Consider the following 6,204-nt stretch of genomic DNA (forward strand, 5'->3'; position numbering starts at 1 on the left):
TTGTAGGTATACAACACAATTACATTTCTCATTGGGAATTGTACCTTTACATAATGCATCTTGGTTCTTATTTTTTCCCCATTCCTGGCCCTCCCTTCACCTCCTCCACCCTTCCCTATTTACAAAAACTTTATTTCCATTTTTTCCATTTCTCAGCATTTTTCCTTTCCCTTCTTTCCTTTCCCCTGCCCCTCCCACTACCCCTACCTCTTTAGACCTTTTCTTCCTATTTTGCATTATCGATTATTCATTCTAATCATTGGTACATTTTAGGTATACAATATAATGTCATTCATCATTGGAAATTTGCATCTTTACATAGTCTCTCTTGGTTCTTATTTTTCACCCTTGCCCAGCCCTCCCTTCAACCCCTCCATTCCTCCCTATTTACAAAGATTTTGTTCCTAGTTTTCCATTTTCTCATATTAATCCCATTCCCTTCAATCCTTACCCCTAGCCCACCCACTTCCTTCACCTTTGCCCCTTTTCTTCCTATTTCACATTACCTATTATACATTTTAGTCCTTATTTACACTTTCAGTTTCTCACACCAGAGAAACTATTCGGAATTTATTCATGTGTGTCCTATTTATTTCACTTAAGAGTATCACCTCAATGTGCATCCACTTAGCTATAAATGTCTCTAATTTCTCATTTTTTATGGCTGAGTAGTACTCCATTTTATAAAAAACCCACATTTTCTTTATCCAGTCTCCAGTTGATGGGCATTTGGGCTGTTTCCAAGTTTTAGCTATCACAAACTGCGCTGCTATGAACATGGGTGCACATATATCACTGTGGTATGATTCTTTTAATTCTTTGGGGAAGATCCTCAGCAGTGGAATAGCAGGGTCAAATGGGACTTCCAGTCCTAGTTCTTTGAGGTATCTCCATACTGATTTCCACAGTGGTTGCACCAGTCTGCACTCCCACCAGCAGTGGAGCAGGGTTCCTCTTTCCCCACAGCCCTGCCAGCATTTGTTATTGGTTGATTTCATGATAGCAGCCATTCTTTCTGGAATGAAGTGGAATCTCAGCGTTGTTTTCATTTGCATCTCTCAAATGACCAGTGATGTTGAACATTTTTCCATGTATTTATTTCTATTTCTACTTCTTTGAGAAATGTCTGTTCATTTCAGATGCCCATTTTCAGATTGGGTCTTTAAATTTGGGAAGTCTGATCTTTTTAAGTTCTTTATAGATTCGAGATAGTAGACCTTTGTCTGAGGAAGAGCAGGTGAAAATTTTTTCCCACATTGTGAGTTGTCTCTTCACACTGCTGGTGGTTTCTCTTGCTGTGCAGAAGCCTTTTAATAAGAAGAGATCCCACTTGTTGATTGTTTGTGCTAGTTCATGGGTAGCTGGGGTTTTATTCATAGAATATTTTCCTACACCGATGTCTTCAAGGGTTCTACCTAACCTCTGTTCCAACTGGTTCAGAGTTTGTATTTTAATATGTAGATCTTTAATCCATTTTGATTTTAGTTTAGTGCATGGTGAGAGATACAGGTCTAGTTTTAATCTTTGGCAAGTTGAAGCCCAATTTTTCCAGCACCATTTATTAAAGAGGCTATCTTTCCTCCAGTGAGGGTGTTTGGCTCCTTTGTCAAAGATGAGATGGCTGAGTGTGTCTGGCATTGTTTCTGTATCTTCTAATCTGTTCCACTGGCCCTCAGGTCTGTTTCTTTGCCAGTACCATGCTGTTTTAATCACAGTAGCTTTGTAGTATAGTTGCAGGTTGGGGATTGTGATACCCTCTGCTATGTCTCTGTTAGCTAGAATTGCTTTTGCTATTCTGGGTCTCTTCTTGTTCCAAATGAATTTTTGGATTGTTTTCTCAAGGTCCATGAAGTATGCTGCTGGGATCTCAATTGGAATTGCATTAAATCTATATAGCAGTTTTGGAAGTATGGCCATTTTCACTCTATTACTCCTTCCTACCCAGGAGCAGGGGATGTCTGTCCATTTTCTGATATCATGAATATGACTTTTAAACAATATTTGCAGTGACTTTTTATTCCTGTGTTGGAACCCAGGGCCTGTGTGTTCCCTAGGGAAGTGTTTTGTCTGCCAGAGGTACATCTTTAGCTTTGTGGCAACTTTTAAAATATTACACACCTCCTTGGTCATTGACCTATAACTGTTTTGTAAAATCTTGTCTTAATCCCCATCACTAGCAGCCTTCATAGGGCACTGGGCTAACAGAGTGGTAGGAACATGAACTCCAAACCATAGTCTTTCAAGAAGTTCTCTATATTTAGACCAGCACTTAGTTGTTGGAAAAGGAGTCCCAGATTCTAGGCTTTGTTTTGTCCACGTCTGGCTACACCCCTACCTACGGGAAAGGAGTCCACAGGGCTAGTGAGCCATGGTTCCTTTTGTAGAATTGCACTCCAGGTTTAGTGAGCTTTGTCGCAGCTTCACTGGGACAAAATACCCCACATGATCAACTTAGGGGAGGACAGGCTGATTTTTGCAGTTTCAGCTCATGGTTACTTGGCCTCATCATCTTTGGGCCTGTGGTGAGACAGCACATTATGGTGTGTGGGCAGTAGAGGAATCTGCTCGTCTAGTAATGGCCAGCAAGGGGCGGAGAGAAGGGATGAAGTCCCAGTGTCCCCTGTGAGGGTATCCCCCTCCAGAGGCCTAACTTCCTTCCACTAGGCTCCTCCTCTTCGAGTTACTACCGGTTCCCAACATTGCCATAAGCCAGGAACTTAGCCTTCGATGCACAGGTCACAGGGAGATTCAAGAGCCTAACTATAGCAGATGAGCAGGAGCAGGAGTTCTCCTGGGGAGTGGGTTGGGTGTGGGCTGAGCTTGAGTCCAGCCTGGGAAGCCCATGGGGTTCATGGCTTCTTGAGAACAGAGCCAGTTGTTGGAAGAGAAAGGGGAAAGGCCTGTAATGGGTTTTCTGCTGGCCAGCATGGCGGTCACTATATCACTACCTCCTGTAGATGAGCTCCAAGGAATTGGAGAATCTCAGATTCTAATCTGGCTTTTGAGTTGTTGTGAAGCAATGTTTGCTAAGGTACAGGAGTAGAATATATTTATGTTTGCTAGCTTGATTCTTGACATATACTTCTCGTGGCTGCCTGGATGTCCTGAATTGATCTAAAATGTTTATGGCAATTTCTGTCAAATGAAAGCATTGTGGTGTGTTGTCATTCACTTTATTCACCAGATCTGGCATGGTGGGACTTCTGACTCTTTCCCAAAGTCAAAATGACAACTGAAGGGAAACATTTTGAATCAGTTCAGAACACCATGGTGGCCACAACAGAGCAGCTAAAGACAGTCATGAAGGAGGACTTTCAGAACTGCTGCAGAGATTGGCAAAAAAGATGGGATAAATGTGTTTAAAGCAAGGGGTAGAATTTTGAGTGGAATTAATGAAAATGTCTTTTACTGTAATATATTTAAAAAAATTTTAATAGTAACTATTTTTTGGGCACATTGCATTTGCATTCTACACGTGATATATGGCTTTCCATTTGTAGTGCTGTTGTGGGCCCTCTGAATGTTAGGGATAAGCCTAACTTGGACATCAATAACTTCTGAATTAAAAGGGGAAACACTTTCAAAGTCTGCACTGCATTTTTACAATGAATGTCTAACTTCTTTTAATAACTTAGAGAAACTTTAATGCTTTCAAATTGTGCTCCTGTGTTATCTGGTCAACTGAGGTTGCAGTCTTTGACTGTAGACCTTGGCATAATTAACCAACTCACTATGGGCATAGTCAGCCCTGTTGACCCAGTTGAAGGGTGGTAAATGGGACCATTCTGCCAGTACATATCATTCTGGCAAACATACAGTATATTTTCCAAATTTAAGGAACTCAGAATGTTATATCCATGACAACTGATGAATTTCTTTCCCTTAATTCCTCTAACTTTTCTTCAGAGAAGGAGCGAACAGGCACAGTTTGCTCTTTGTGAACTCAAGTGCTTGTTACTCTCACTAAGTCATGAGAGTTTTGCAGTGAGGACACATATCCTCGAGTAGTACTGCTGAATGGAGATGATGCATCCTGTGTTTGGAAAGAATTAAGTTGGAGGATGGTGGATTACATCTTTTATCCACTTAGACTGTTTTGAGAATGTCATGTTTATGTATCTTGTTCTTCCAGACGAGGCTGGGGTGTGAATAGGAAGGAGGGGGAGCAAGGCAGTAACCTCCCAGTTCCAACCTCTTGCAATCTCAGGGAATGTTTGCCAGTGTTTCATTCAAAATCTTTAGAGTCCAGTGTAAGGAACTTTAGTGATCAAAGGTGCCTGAGTTTTACACAATGTATAGGTTGGGCTGGATGATTATCCAGACAGTTTGGGTGAGGAATTCTCTTGAGGAAAAATACATATTGAGGGTCTTGCTGTGTATACTGAGGTGAAGCCTGCCATTTTACTTCATATTTCTAATTAATACCTCACCATACCATTAAAATCCTTCTTAAAAATAACCATGGGCCTGTAATCATTTGGTCCCTCTGTTTTTGGTGCACATATAAACTGTTTGTAATTTTTAAATAATTTCAGTGATTTTCTAAGCATATTTGTCTGGATTATATTTTCTCATTAAGAGAGCTTCCTAAAAGATACATTACCGGATAAGGACTTAAGATGTATGTTACTAAATTGTCCTTAGTAATTATACCACTTATATTCCTGTTGGGCTATATTAGTCACTTTCCCATCACTGGGACAAAATACTTGATATCCACAAGTAAAGGGGGAGAGGTTTATTTTGGCTCACAGTTTTAGAAGGTTCAGTCCATGGTTGGCTGGCTGCAAGGCAGAAATAGCATGGTGGAAGCTGATAGTGGAGGAAAGCTGCCCACCCATGGCAGCTAAGAAGCAGAGAGGGAAAGGAGGAGCCTGGGATGAGAACACACCTTTCCAGGTCACACCCCATGGTCCTCCTCTTCCAGCCAGGCCCCACCTCTTAACAGCACCGTCAACCAGGGGCACATCAGGGGTGTGCACGGCTCCCCCATGAGCCAATGACCTTCTAAAAGCCTCACCTCTGAACACATGAGACTTTGGGAGGACATTTTGCAATTAAATTGTAACAAATACAACCCCAAAATATTTTGTCATTTAATTTTGTATTTTTTGAGTTACTGATGAGGCTGAACGATTTTTTATGTTTGTTAATTTCTATGGTTTATATTTGAGACTTGGTTCTGTTCATCCCCTTTGTGTCATTTTTGTTTTGTTTCAGGAATTTTAAAAAAATCACCTTTTGGGAGTTCTTCATACATTGTATATTGGATGTCATTTAGGTAGCATTTCCTTTTAAAAAACAATTTTATTGATGTATAGTATGTATGCAATGGAATGTAGCTATTTCAAGTGCACAGTACAATGAGTCACACAATTGTATATTTTTATGTAACTATCACATAATCAAGATATAGATTTTGATCACTTCAAAAAGTTCTCTCTTGGTCCTTTACAGTGAGCTTCATTCTATCCCCATCCTTAGGTAACCTCTGATCTAATTTATTTCTTTAATTTTAAAAATACAGAACACTTCACAAATTTGTGTCATCCTTGCACAGGGGCTGTGCTCATCTTCTCTGTATTGTTCCGATGTAGTTCACGTGCTGCCAAAGTGAGCTCCTCTGATGAGATATCTGTCATGGTGTATTACTTAAGCCTGTTATAGAACCAGAAAGTATGTTTCTGTTTTATTTTGAGCTTGTTTTTTTTCCATGTGGCATGATTTTGGGATATTATTTTGAGTTTGTTTTGTTTTGAATTTGCTTTTTTCATGCAGCATGATTTTGAGATTCATTATTGTAGCATCCTTAAGTTTTTTCTTTTTTATTTCTGAGTAGCATCCTATTGTGTAACACAGTTTGTTTGTCCATGTACCTTTTGGTGGACATTCAAGTTGTTTCTGGTTTTTAGTGATTATGAACGAAGCTACTATGAACAAGTCTTTGTGTAGACATATAGTTATGTATATATTTTTAAGGTAAATGCCTTATTGGGCCATATGCTGAGTATATGTTTAGCTTTACAGAAAACCATCAAACATTTTTCCAAAATGTTTTACATTTGAACCAGAAATGTTTCAGTGTTTCAGTTATGCTACATATTTTCTCACAATTGTTGCTTCTAGTTTTTAAAAGTTTGTTTATTTCAGTGGTGTACAGTGGTGTCTTATTGTAGTTTTAATTTGCATTTCTCTGAAGACTAA

The 6,204-nt window shown here is 39.6% G+C and overlaps 1 non-coding gene across 1 annotated transcript; it reads right to left on the bottom strand.

The window, feature by feature from the left end:
• Window positions 1–5,517: 5,517 nt before the first annotated feature.
• Window positions 5,518–5,621, bottom strand: LOC147830161 (U6 spliceosomal RNA). Its single transcript, XR_015445071.1, has one exon. It is a non-coding gene; the product is annotated as a U6 spliceosomal RNA (small nuclear RNA).
• Window positions 5,622–6,204: the final 583 nt, after the last annotated feature.

The sequence above is a fragment of the Heterocephalus glaber genome, unplaced genomic scaffold (genome assembly GCF_053883595.1).
Source record: "Heterocephalus glaber isolate CG9 unplaced genomic scaffold, H.glaber_assembly_v1.0 deba00000331, whole genome shotgun sequence".
NCBI lineage: Eukaryota > Metazoa > Chordata > Mammalia > Rodentia > Bathyergidae > Heterocephalus > Heterocephalus glaber.